Raw genomic sequence first — 14426 nt, 5'->3', positions numbered from 1 at the left:
GAGGAGGGGGCTATATTGGACAATTCTGACAGAACCAGGCTTTGGAAGTTGTAAAGGCCAACAGGCTGATCGACAGTTGAGAGGATCAAGAGAATGACAGGCAATATTTCCATGCTTTTGGGAGGCCGCAAGCGCTCGGAAAGCAAATCCGAGTGAGTGGCATAAAGAAACCTTCAAGTTGCCAGAAAGTGGCCTGCAACACTCCCGGGTGAACAGCGGAGTTGTGGAAGAGCAGAAGAGGCGTCAGTATCAGCGTTGAGCTGCAGGAAAGAAATTAAACAAATCCAATTAACATAGCCGGTGAGTTATCGAGGGAAACAAAAGTCTGGTTGATGTTAAAGGGAACGTGACCATAATTTGAAAGTTATAGGTTGTGCGTGTGCTGATAAAATGTAAATGAAGAGAGCAATTGTTAAGAGACAAGGATACAAAGTAGCAGAGTGGTCCTGCGAGATGAAGTTGCACATTCAAAGTCTCTGTAAATTGTTTTGGGGGATTGTGAAAGATCAAAGAACACAGAGATCAAAGGAAACCGTGATAAGGAAAGAAATTTGAATAAGAGGAAAGTGACGTTTGTGAACTGTGAAATATGCCAAGACGGCAAAAGTCAAATATAAGAACTTTGGAAAAAGGCCAATAAGGCAAATAAAAGAGAATAAGAACTACAAGTACCAAGAGTTAATTGGTGTTGAATATAAACTTTCAAACTAAAAAAAGGTAAGAACTATAAATACCAAGATTTATTGGTATTACACATAAACTTTTGAAAAGGCCAAGGTGGGCAGACTACAGAGAGTGAGAAACATAAGGACCAAGAAGTATTGGTGCCATAAAATGTTGTTGATTGCAAATTGAAGGGTTGTAGAAAGAGAGGCCGAAGTGGTCATGCAGAGGTCTACATACACTCCTTGCAGCCTCGAAAGACTTTGACAGCGAAAAAGATATATGAGATAAAACCCAGGGAAGGGAACCCCCATGAAGGAGAGACAGGCTCGAGCCCGGCAGAGGGAGGTCTGTGCTGAACTGTGAGAAATTGTGTGATAAAGTGAAACAAAACATGCTTGAGCACGGTAGAGGGAAGCCTGTGCAGAACTGTAAGAATTGAAAATATATGAACTCAGTATTGATGGCAAGGCGGCAAAGCCTAAGGAAAGTGATTGAACTACCAGAAGTTGAAAGCCTAAGATTGAACTGTTGAATTGTACCAGTAAGCCATAGTGTGCAAGACTGACAGAATTGTGCCATCCACCCATCCTTTGTTTTTTTAGAGACTCGCTAGACCCTGGGGTTGAACCTGCGGAAAGGAGTTGGTGCTGAAGCCATTCTGACATTTCCTTTTGAGACACTATTTTCATTTTGTATTCCCTTAACACATTTGTTATTCTAAGAAGGAGGGAAAGGTTTAGAAATTATAGTTTTTTAAGTATACATAATACTTCGTACCAACGCATGTTCATATCATGTATCATCAACACTGTCTCCAAGCAAAACATATACTTAACTGTAACTTTAAACGTTCCCTTAACCAGTCTCTACCCCTCCCTCCACACACCCACCCTCTGGGCTAGTCTGCTGCCTAACAAGTACCTAGGTGCTGCATAGCAACTGTTAGTTCTGAAAGTCACATTGATCAGGGAATTACTCTGTATCACTTATGCCCTTTACATTGAACAGGGTTTCTAGCAAGGCTTCCCAACCAGCGATCTCTGCTGTGCCCTCCACCCTGTCTCTCCACATCGCTCTTCCCCATGCTGCTGATTCCGCTCTGCCCCACCTAGGCATGTCTCTCCACCATTCTTCAATTCCAGGGCCTTTTGGTGATTTCTATGTCATGGCAATCCTACGTTTGGCCAGGATGCATGCAGGGTCGGACAGGGACAAAAAATAGGCCCGGTCACCCAAAAAAAATGTGGCCCACCCCTCGCCTCAAAAAGTGGCCCACCTCTCACCTCATGACCCTTGACATCTGATGACATCACCGGAAGTGATGTCATTTGACCCCACCCCAAAGTGAGATCCCGGGAAGTGATGAAACATGACCTTTCACCCCTTAACAAAACATTCACCCCTTAACAAAACAGGAACTGGCAACAAGAAGTATTGTTCCTAAGTACACTAAATTACTGTGAATCCAAGCAGACGTCCAAGGCCAAATGATAATATGTTATAGTATAGCACTTACGCTTAAGCTCTTTTTTATGGAACAAATATGCATACAATATCACCCAACCTGTGTTGGTACTCATTTATCGACCTAAGAAGGATGAAAGGTTTTTTGAAAAGAAAAAAAAATTGAAAAAATTATTATTATTTCTTTTCAAATTTATTTTCTTCCAAACCGGCCCACGCATGGCCAGAAACCAGCCGCTACTGCCCAGGGACGATTTCAGCCCGGCCACAGGCCAAAAGGCTGAGGGGCCAATCTGACCCTGGATGCACGCCAGATCTTTCAGTTTGGTGACATTTTTCTGACCCTTTGGACGCGGAAAACGGCCCTGCAAGCAGGCCGCCGGGGAAAGCGCATCCAATTCCATCCCCCCTATTTGACACCTCTAGCCAATATGCCCTTGCCACTGGACATGCCCAGAACATATGGAGCATCCCTGCGTCAACTGTCTTGCTCTGGGACACGTCTGCTCTCTTTCTCCCGGAAACTGTGAGATATGTTTCGGCGTCATGTATGCTCTATGTGTCACTAACAGTTGTATCATCTGTAATCTCGCGTTCCAGGACACTTTCTTGTGATATCCTAAAATCTCCTGCCATTGTGCTTCTGTAAAAACAAGGACTGCAAGGTAAGGTTGTTTTCATTATAGGCCTTTATATTTTGATCAGACTGACATGGACATATTTGTTATTGCTTAATGGTCGATATTATTCCCATTTTAGATTTAGGGCATGTTAGGAATTCTACCATCCCAATCAAAAGTGTAAATAAAGGTTTTTGAAACGTGTACCCATTGTGTCTGTGTCTGCTATTGATACTATGCCTGCCTCACAGGAACTATTAAGAACTTTATTTGAATATCGACCAAGTAGAAAACAAAGACAGTACTTGCACAAATACTCATGTTTGAGATGTCAACAAGGAAATATATGGGATATCAATATGGGTAACTTTGGAGGGAGTCGGCGGAGCGGAGACAGGCACCGGTACCCAGGAGGCTGCAGGTGAGTACACCCCCCTGAAAACTGCATAATCATGTTAGGCCAACCCCTCCAATCCCAGTATGTGTTTGCAATGTGTGTGATGCACCGCAGCCACCCATTAGTGCCCCCTCTTACCACTGTGCCCTAGCGCCCCCTGGTACCATAATATCATGCTTGCTGTCTCCGCGTCGTCTCCTATCAGAGGACGTGTGACTCTAAGGAATGAGCGTTATGCCTACAGGACAGCAAAACCATTCTACTCGCAATGGAAGCTGTTTCACACGTTTCGCGAACGGCAACAGAGACGGGGCATTCAGCAATAGATCACGTCAGAATTACGTGATGTTGCCGTAAGCATATAATCAGCTAACGGCGCTGCTTCCGTGCTTCTGTTTGTTGGTAATTACTATCGCTACTTCCAAGCAAGCAGTGTACGGCTTTATAACAGCTTGCCTGCTGGGTGTTCCCCTGCAGTACCAGTCACCACTGCACTCCTTAGCTGGACGCCACCCGCTACCTCCTTATCAGCGGGACCTCCCTCCTCGGCAGCTTCCACGCTGCACTCATCACCGGGACCTCCTTCCTCGACAGCTTCCCCGCTGCACTCATCAGCAGGACTCCACCCGCTCCCTCCTCATCAGCGGGGCCTCCTTCCTCAGCAGCTTCCCCGCTGCACTCATCAGCGGGACGCCACCTGCTGTCTCCTTATCGGCGGGACTTCCTCCTTGGCAGTAATATAACTACAGACTTCAGCAGGCACCAACCGCAACATTCTTACCAGTGGATCTTCTATCCACGGCAGTATTTGGTACTGTTAAAACCAGGAATGCGTGATATCTGCATTCCCCTCTTCCTTGTGGAAACCCACGACACTATCAGAGTCCTTTTTCCAGCTTACTTTTCCATCGCTGGTCTTGAGAGTAGTGTTCCTGTTTTTCTCGTGAGATTCGTCTACTCCAGAAAGACTTTAAGGTAACCTTGGACCTTCTACTATTATTTGGGCTAATTTCATTTCTTCATTGGAGCCAAGAGACATGTGAACTGCTTTACCAGATGAATGGAGTATTTAATTTCATGACAAGTAGTGACATTGGATAAGATTGTACACAGACTTTGGGACGCTAACCAGATGTGCACCAACCCAGCTCTAGCATGTCCCTCGTGTCGTTCGGGAATAGATTCCCTACTAACCTTTCCTTTTCCCTGTCATTGTTTCCGGATTGGATTATTTATGTTCTACATGATTCTTGCAGTTCCTTCACCACAGGTTATTGTGGGATCTTCAGGGGCATATAGTGTATGTACACTTATAACCTAAATACTTATAGAGCCTTATTATTTTCCAGATTGGTGTTACTCTCGCTCTTGGCCCTTTCCAATGATCACTCACTCTGTCTGTTATATTACAAGACAAAGTACCTTATCAATTGGAAGGTCTCTTACTGATCTACTTGTCTTCCTTTGTGTATTCTTCGCAGTGGAACACAGGATAGAGAAGGCTCATCACGTATCCTTTACTAAGGGCTGACCTGACCCCTGTATCCTTTTCGATATTGTGAGGTTGGAGGGTACTGGTTGTAGCTTTACAAAACCCTGTTCCTTTGCATGATACATAAGTACCGAAAATGTATCGGGAGCCACCAGTGGGTCTAACTCGGATGAGAGCCACACCACCACTGCGTTACGACACAGTGCACTGGTATCCTCACCCAGCCACAGTGCCACACATGAGATGGGCACACCTCAAGGGAGCCGGGAGCAGGTGTCAGTGGAAGCACACACTCCCCATGTACCTGTGCGTGTACGTTATGCCCGCACACCCATGCCTGATGTGGGCACACCTTCCTATGGTTGCCATGTGAAGGTATCCCCTCAAACCGCAGCAGCCCCATCATAGATGCCGCCATGTCCCCCAACAGCTCCCCTGCCGCCCTGCGCAGATCTGTCAATTCAGTCAACAGCACACCTGACAGACCCATCGCCACGGTACCTGCTGTAATTGGGTGGCTGGATGTGATTGAGGGTCGACAGCTGAGAATTGAGGCCATGTCTGTTGAGCACAACCACCAGATCAAGGCAATACGCTGTGCCATACGCAATGCTGCAAGACCATGGCACGTGATAATGCGCGCACCCGTAGAGTGGTGGAGGGCTGTACAGCGGCCCTGACAGGTTTTGGACAAAGAGTATGCGAGCTGTGTGAGTGCCAATCTGCACATGCTGAGCAGATGCAAGAGGCAAACTATCTGCTCCGCCAGCAGCAGCAGTCCTCTGGAGCTATTCCATCTACCTCTACAACACCCACAGAGGGTTCCCTGGAGGCTTGCCCAGACACCGTTCCCTGCACAATCTCCCACACCGCTCACCAGAGGGACCTGGACGTGTGAAGTGCCCACGACCATCCTAGATGGTCATAGCATAGTTGTGCCACGCCCTGGCCACATGGACCCACTTGCACTGTTTTTTGGTGAGTTCACAGGGGGAGGGGGATTATGTGATGGGGAGTTCACAGGGGGAGGGGGGATTGGGTGCTGGGGAGTTCACAGGGGGAGGGAGGGATTGTGTGCTGTGGAGTTCACAGGGGTCATGGGGGATTGGGTGCTGGGGAGTTCACACGGTGGAGGGGGGATTGGGTGCTGGGGAGTTCACAGGGGGCCAGGGGATTGTTCAACTAATAATAAATCCCATTCATTATGCATACAAAGCATGGACATTCATGATTGTGTTAAAGTGCTCTTTATTTTATATACCCATCCACCAGGTCAAAAATAATTGTGAATCAGGGCCTGTCTGGCCAAACTCCTCTCCCTCACCCTATCCCTGTGTGCATGTGCCCCGGCTTCCAGCACATTTTCATCATCACTCCCATCCCCAGCTGGCTGGCCATCAGCATCGGGGGCACTGACACATGCCTGCGACAGCAAATGTTGTGCAGCATGGCACAGGTAAGTACGATTTCGCCAACTTTCTCTGGTGCATACATCAATGCCCCTCCTGTACGGTCTAGTCACCAGAAGCATGCCTTCAGCAATCCAAATGCCATTTCCACACAGATGCGTGTACGCCCATGGGCAATGTTGTATGCCAGCTCAGCTGGTGTGTGTGGATTAAGCACAGGGGTCATGTGCCATGTGTACTGCGGGTATCCTGAATCACCTGCAGGGGAGAGAATGGAGACATTAGGCCAAGGTTGTTCAGTGTGTGTACAAGGCGCAGACATCAGTGACATTGTCAGCAGAATTAAGTATGTGTTAAAAAGGTCCATGCTCTCTCAGTGCAATGATGTCATACATCCTTCGCCTTCCGGGACATACATGGCCTGAGGTTTACATGCAGCAGTGTATCAATTAAAATGTTAATGGTTATGTGTATCACACTCCTGTAGTACACATACGCTACTTTTCATATACCTACTTTCATTGTGGTGTGTGCTGTGCAAGGTGCAGCATTCAATCAATGGAGTACTTACTGCATGCACCACCCCTGTGTCTAAATGCCACAGTACTCTGTCCCTTATTTCTGGATGAGGGTACCCTTATATTGGCATTTTCGGGTAACATTTTGTTAGGCCATGTGTTGTGGCATTCACCATGGCTGGTGTTGTGTTTGCTACTTGGCACAATCATGTACATTTGGCCAGGCATGTGATTGGCCAATTAGGGTCACTGTCTCATGGATGGTCATTGTCGTGATTCCAACTACTTGTGTATGGTGGATTTGTGGATGTGCCTAGATTAGGACTCTATTGGCATGACTGTCTGGTGGCCAGGGCGGGATATCTCTTCTGTGTCAGGGTGAGGAGCCGCAATGTGACACACACAAGATGCTTTTCAGTTGTTGGGCTGTGTGGAACGTGTGCAAGGGTTCTCGTGTGAGTCACATGCATGGAAATGGTGCTGTGCTAGTACTGCCTGTGTCGCATGCTGGCATGCAGGGATTCCTGTGTGTATGCCTCCCTCTAACAGGTGTAATTTGGCATACATTTTTTGGCCTCTGCGCCTTTCCATGTAGGCTGGCAGGGTACTGTTGTCCAGGACCATGGAGTCGTGGGTGCATCCTGGGAAGCGGGCGCAGCAGTGGGTGAAGGTTAAGTCGGGGCTACACGTCATCTGCACGTTCATGGAATAGCAATTCTTACGGTTCCTGTAGGCTGCCTCATGTTCCCGGGGTGCTACTAGTGCTACATGTGTGCAGTCTAGGGCTGCTATGACGTTGGTGACTTGGGCAATGGCATGGAACTGTACCTTGAGCTGGCTGACCTGTGCTTGTGTGGCTGGCAATGCAATGTGCTCATTGACATGGAGCATCAGCGCATCCAGCACCTGTCCCAGCACGGCACTGAAGGTGGACTGGGCCATACAATGCATCGTGGCAACAATGTGTTGGAAGCTGCCAGTACTGAGGTACTGTAGAATGGACACAAGCTTTACAAGCGGGGGCACAGCATTGCTGATGGCTATACGGCAGCCAATGTCAGCCTGGATTGTGTCCAGCAACTGGGTGATGGTTGCCCTGTCCAGCCTGTACTCACGCACCAGCTGCCCATCAGTCAGGGCCCAGGGTGTTGGCCTGACCCTGGGGATGGCTGGCCGCCTTGCTGGTGCTGGTCTCCTCCTCCTCCAACTCCTTCTCCTCATCCCCAACAAGCCCTGTGCTCCCAGGGCCCTGGGCTGGTTGGCAGGCCTCTGTAGCTCCAGGCGCAACAAGTACATGCCCACATCAAGGCACCCAGCTCCAAATGGCAACATGGTATTGGGAAGGGTGTGTTGTGCATGGGTGGGTCTTCTGTAGCCCTCAGTTGTGCATTGTTTTCACCTGGGCCCTTTTTACTATCTCATGTGTTCTTTTACCTCCAGCATTTGGCCAAGGGTATTTTTGGTGGTTTTCCCACCGGTCTTCTTGTGATAGCGTGTTTGGGTGCCGGGGCTATTACAGCCGGCTGTACTTCTGCCGGATGTAATATCGCCGGTGGGATTTAGAGTCAGGATCCGGCAGAGCGATATTGGCGGCGCTAATACCGTTTCCGCCAGATTTAAGGGTTACCGCCCAACTCGTTATGACCCCCCATAATATAATTTTGACAATGAGACACAGACTGATCTTTAGTTTTAGTTTCCTAGGTAGGGAAACTCTCATTAGGATAGGACTTTATCAAACCATTTTATTTCAATGAAGATGTCTGATGTTGAAAACACTGCCATTCTGTGCCCGCCTCTCATTTTTGACCCCTCACAACACCGAACAGACTAAATTCATGTGACAAGTATTGGGTCTCTCTCTTAGATCCCCTAGTAGTGCTCTTAGAATCGAGCTAGGGCTCCAGAGTATGGAATCTCTAGCACCGACTAGACATTTGACGTACTACACCAAGTTAAAAATGGGCCTCTCGGATAACCTGAATGCAGCGGCGGGGTTCCTGGAGATGGAGGTTTCTGAGTGTAGGGGCAAATATGTCTGGTATAAGGGAGGAAGTAAGCCCTGGAATGATGTTACTGCCGTATGTAGGGCCGGCATATGCAAGGCCAATCTGGCACATGCTAAATTATCCATTAAAGCCTGGTCTAGAAGTAGGGCGCTAGTTTTAGACCCTGATAGAATCAAATATTTGTCTTTCCCAGCCATGTACGCTGATCTTAACAAGATCTTGACAAGCGCTAGGCCCATTAGCAAAATGAATTCCCCTACAGATAGGAGGCTGTTATGTTAATCATCTGACAAATTAATGTTCTCCCTCTCTCCAAAAGGACAAGTTGGCCGGAGGGTTTCACAAAAATGCCTGTGTGGTATGGGTTTGATGAGGATCTGGTCATTTCTTTCTGACCTGCCCATTCTACCAAACAGAGAGGAAAGTGTGTTTGAAGCCACATTTCTAGGGCATCCCATTGGATCTCGCAAGGAAGCCATGTCTTGGCTGTTCAACTGTGCTGAGCTTGGTTATTGTACAGCATGGTGAGGTTTATAAATACAGCCTTAAACAAAAGATCGTACAAAGTTAGGCAGCACGTCAAGAGTTACCACAGGTGGTTTCTGCTCAGGGGCTTTACCATCATTATACATGTTGTTTTAACTAAGGCTCCTCCTAGGGACAGTCCAAATCTACAGATGTTATCGTTTTTACATGAAGTCATTGCTGATTGTTATTACTAATGTATTGTAGATTCATATTGTTTATTGTTCTTATGTTTTGTACATATTAATGTTAATGAAACAATTCGAAATGCATTTTTTAAGTAAACTCTCATTCTCTTTTGCTTCTAGAACCAATCCCTCCACGCCCTGCATGTCACAGGTGATTCCATTCCATTCCCTTAGTAGTAATCACAACAAAATACCCTCTCCAAAGTGTAATTTACAGGTAGCAGTTACATTATTGACAAACTGAAGAGTATAATGAAAGCATAAAGGTGATTTCACCTCTTTTGACTCGTTCATGTTCCACTACATTTTGTAAAAGTTCAAAATTTCATGCAGGGGTCCCAACAGCACGTAAAGGTAAATGTCTGTGTAAATTGGGATACTTTAACATTGTAGACTTACACTTTTCACAAAATTACCCTTATAGCACCAGCAGTGGGATCATAAGGACCAGGCAGCTAATGCTCCCCACCATCACTCAAGAAGTCAAAAGCCAACTTAGTTAAAATATCTAGAGTGGGATGAACCATGGAATATCCTGATAAGGAAGAGTGCATTACAATTCACTAAAAATTACCCATCCAACTATGTTGCAGGATATCATTTGTATTGTGTATATGACAGTAGTATAGTCCATATGGATCCTTGCAAACCCCTTACCTGTGCAGGAATGCCAAGTAGTAAAGATACAGTTGATCAGGGTGAGCAAACAACCAAATACCCCCACCTGTATACTTCAGTGAGTATTGAAAACACATACAACTTTGCTGTAATTTTGCAAATCAATTTTTGTTTACTCAAATCTAGGTGATTAGATACATTCATTAATTGACAAATCAATATTAAACAGGACAAACAAAAAGTATAAACTGTACAAGTGTTACATAAAATCAACATGCATTGTCCACTTCTTTGATTGGCCTTTATCCTCATGACATTCACAAATGAGATATTTGCAACACTTTCTCCAACAGAACGCTTAAGGATAGACACAGAAGGCTCATTCTACACCTAGACAGAACCAACAGATGTCCACACTTTTGTGGAACTCTCCCGTCCCCTGCACACCCAATCAATTGTGAAAACAATCAATAATTTAACAATTGTAACAATATTTTTTTGAGAAATGTTTGTAAAAAACAATTTAGGACAATGATTATGTAAAAAAATAATAACCATCAATTTAATGTTGCTGTCAAACACAAGCTACACATTTGCATATTGATTTGTTCGATATTTGTCATCTATATTGACGCGATTTCAACTTTGCTTATCAAGCGTGAACATACACACTCAAATTAGGCGCAATATTCTTTGTGGGCACACAGTGGGCCTCATTACGACCCTGGCGGAACGGGTTAAACAGCGCTGTAAAAGGCTGCAGCGCCGTTCAACCCGTTCCGCCAAATTAGGAGGTCCCCTCGCGGGACACGTTAAGCACGCCTGGCAAAACCAGGCGTGCATACCGGGTCCCGCGAGGGGGAGAGGGAGCAAACAACAGGCCCTCTCGTAATGGCCTGTTGTTTACTCCCTCTCCCATTACCATTCAGCCCTATGGGGTCTGAAATGGGAATGGGGATGAACGTGTCTGTGTCCTCGAGTGAGGAATTACCGGGCCATCCGAACTCGGAATGGTCCGGTAAGTCCTCATTCCGAGGGCACGGACACGGATGCGGTTTTGCCGGCAGCCATGCCGCCAATAGCGGCATGGCTACCAGCATACCTCGTAATGAGACCCAGTATGTTTAACACATTTTCCTCAATTCTATGTAGAATTGCCTTATACTGCATATATAGATCATAGAGAGCATTAACATATATTACTCTACGCATTTCGGGGTTGGTTTTGTCCCCTTCTTCAAGAGTTGTTTGCCCTCTTTCTATTCCTTCTATTATTCTTCACCTATAATATATAATACAATATTCAGTTTTCATCTTAATTAATCTCTGTCATGTTCTTTTTGTTGACCATATCTATAATAATAATCTCTGGATGTTCAATGTTAAATCTCCTAACTTGATAAAGATGGGGGTCTTTTCAAAAACAACCAATATGTTGTATTTAAACTGTAGTTGGTATGCAACCTGTAGAAATAATATAAAAACGGTAGAGAGAAGCTATATTAAAATCGGAGAATGAGTCCTGAATTCTAGTTAAAAGTTTTCCGGAAGATCATAAATCCTTAACATGCAACATGTGCATCAGAATTTACCTGCCGTATCTTCATATGCGGTGCCACTCAATAGGTTGGTTAATGTCACCGCTGGAACGCTAGGGAAATCCCGCGGAGGAGAGGTATTTTGGTTGAATGATTATCCAAGATGTATCCGTAAAACACATATACATGTGTTCTAATAGATGGTCAAGATGTAGCCATCTAGGGGCTAAAGTAAATCACTGAATATATTTAGAGAACGATCTACGAAACTTATGGGCACTGGTTATAAACAACTGCTTCTATGGAAGTAGTGGATCTGTGTTGTCTAGCAAGGTCACATCCCCTGTAGGACGGGTGTAACCAAATCGATCGAAAAAATAGCTAATATTCTCATGGTGTCTATCAGCTGACACATATAAAAACAGTCTGTGTGCTCAAAGCATCTGCCTTACCTTACTCTGGGAAAGGACGTTCCAGGATTAGGTGCTGCTTATCGCGTTGCTCCTCGCGAGTAACACTCAAAAATGGATGCTGTTTATGTTATGACGTCATCACGTACGAACGTGATGACGTCATTGTATTTACACCATCAACGTGTGACGTGAAAATCGTCATGCTTATGCATGTAAATACGGTCTGTTGATACGAGTACTGGTTGAATGTAAGTATTCGTGAGTTGGTAAATCAATTTATCACTAGTTGTGCCCAATGTTTAATATATCATATTGATTTCTAGAAGTGGGTGTTGGAAACACCTGGTGTCGTTCATGTAGATTTCTAGAAGTGGGAACACCTAGAGCTGCCCGTGTTTAGTAGAGCTGGGCGTTTGGCATCATGTATGTGCGAATCCCATGGGGGGAGTGATATTGACCATCCATGTGCTTGTTACTCCAAACAGAACATGCTCACATTCTCCATTATGTTATCCTTGAACATAACATGACAGAGATTAATTAAAGGGATAGTCCAGTAAAAAATGTTATTTTAAAAATAGATAGGCAACAATAAAAAAATAATACTAGCACTTTTTTTTAAAAACTTCCTATGTAAAATTTTGAGCTATTCAAGCTCAGATTTCGCAAAAGCAAGCACATGGGCGCATCCATTTTGTGAAATGGATGCCCGCCTGTGCTGGCTTTTGCTTTTGCGGCACTAATGAAGGAAAAGCCAGCCAGCTGTAGTAAACAAAAGCTACCGCTGGGTGGCTTTTCCTTCATTGGTGCTGTACGCGAAGGACGGGGTCCGGAGACCAGAGCAGGAAAGCTGCAGCTGAATCTCGGTAAGTGCTATTTATTTTTAAAAAAAATAAGCACTAGCTGCGGTTTTTTTTTCTATAGTTTTCTGGGCTGGAAAACTTAGAAATAAAACCGCAGCTTTAAAAACATTGTATTTATGTTTGCGGTCGCTTTTGAAGCGACCGCAAACATAAATACAACGTTGTGTTTGAAAACGCTGCGGTTTTTCATTCCAAGTTTCTCAGGCTCCTCCGGCTCGGAGGAGCCTGAGAAACTCGGAAAGAAAAACCGCAGCGTTTTCAAACACAACCGTGTTGTGTTTCTGCCTGCTGTGGCTATAGACCCAAAGTGAAAGCCAAGGCAGGCAGAAACACAGCATGTGTTTACATGCCGCGGTGTTTCTGCCTACAGCTGATTTCCCATTTGGGGCTCTCGGGCTCCCCACGGGGGGCCCGAGAGCCCCAAATGGGAAATGCTAAATGCTGCAGTGTTTCTGCCTAAATCTGATTTCCCATTTGGGGCTAAGTGTTTCTGCCTAAATCTGCCTTCCCATTTGGGGCCCTCGGGCCCCCCGTGGGGAGCCCGAGAGCCCCAAAATGGGAAAGCAGATTTAGGCAGAAACACAACCGCGTTGTGTTTCTGCCTGCCTTGGCTTTCACTTTGGGTCTCCGGTGCTCCCCTGGGGGAGCACCGGAGACCCAAAGTGATAGCCACAGCAGGCAGAAACACAACAAGGTTGTGTTTGAAAACGCTGCGGTTTTTCTTTCCGAGTTTCTCAGGCTCCTCCCAGCCAGAGGAGCCTGAGAAACTTGGAAAGAAAAACCTCAGCATTTTCAAACACAACGTTGTATTTATGTTTGCGGTCGCTTCAAAAGCGACCGCAAACATGAATACGTTTTTAAAGCTGCGGTTTTATTTCTAAGTTTTCCGGGCTCCTCCAGCCCGGAAAACTTAGAAAAAAAAACGCAGCTAGTGCTTATTTTTTAAAAAAAAATAAATAGCACTTACCGAGATTCAGCTGCAGCTTTCCTGCTCTGGTCTCCGGTCCCCGTCCTCCGCGTACAGCACCAATGAAGGAAAAGCCACCCAGCGGTAGCTTTTGTTTACTACAGCTGGCTGGCTTTTCCTTCATTAGTGCCGCAAAAGCCAGCACAGGCGGGCATCCATTTCACAAAATGGATGCACCCATGTGCTTGCTTTTGCGAATTTTGAGCTTGAATAGCTAAAAATTTTACATAGGAAGTTTTAAAAAAAAAAGTGCTAGTATTATTTTTTTAATGTTGCCTATCTATTTTTAAAATAAAATGTTTTACTGGACTATCCCTTTAAGATGAAAACTGAATATTGTATTATATATTAAAGGTGAAGAATACAAGAAGGAATAGAAAGAGGGCAAACAACTCTTGAAGAAGGGGACAAAACCAACCCCGAAACGCGTCGAGTAATATATGTTAACGCTCTCTATGATCTATATATGCAGTATAAGGCAATTCTACATAGAATTGAGAAAAATGTGTTAGACATACTGTGTGCCCACGAAGAATATTGCGCCTAATTTGAGTGTGACTGATAAATGTGCATGTTCATGCTTCATAAGCAAAGTTGAAATCGCATCAATATAGATGACAAATATCTAATGAATCAATATGCAAACGTGTAGCTTGTATTTGACAGCAACATTAAATTGATGGTTATAATTTTTTTACATAATCATTGTCCTAAATTGTTTTTTTACAATCACTTCTCA

The sequence above is a fragment of the Ambystoma mexicanum genome, chromosome 5p (assembly GCF_040938575.1).
Source record: "Ambystoma mexicanum isolate Mex_15411 chromosome 5p, UKY_AmexF1_1, whole genome shotgun sequence".
Taxonomy (NCBI): Eukaryota; Metazoa; Chordata; class Amphibia; order Caudata; family Ambystomatidae; genus Ambystoma; species Ambystoma mexicanum.
The sequence above is the reverse complement of the archived record's forward strand: the minus strand, read 5'-3'. Positions refer to the sequence as shown.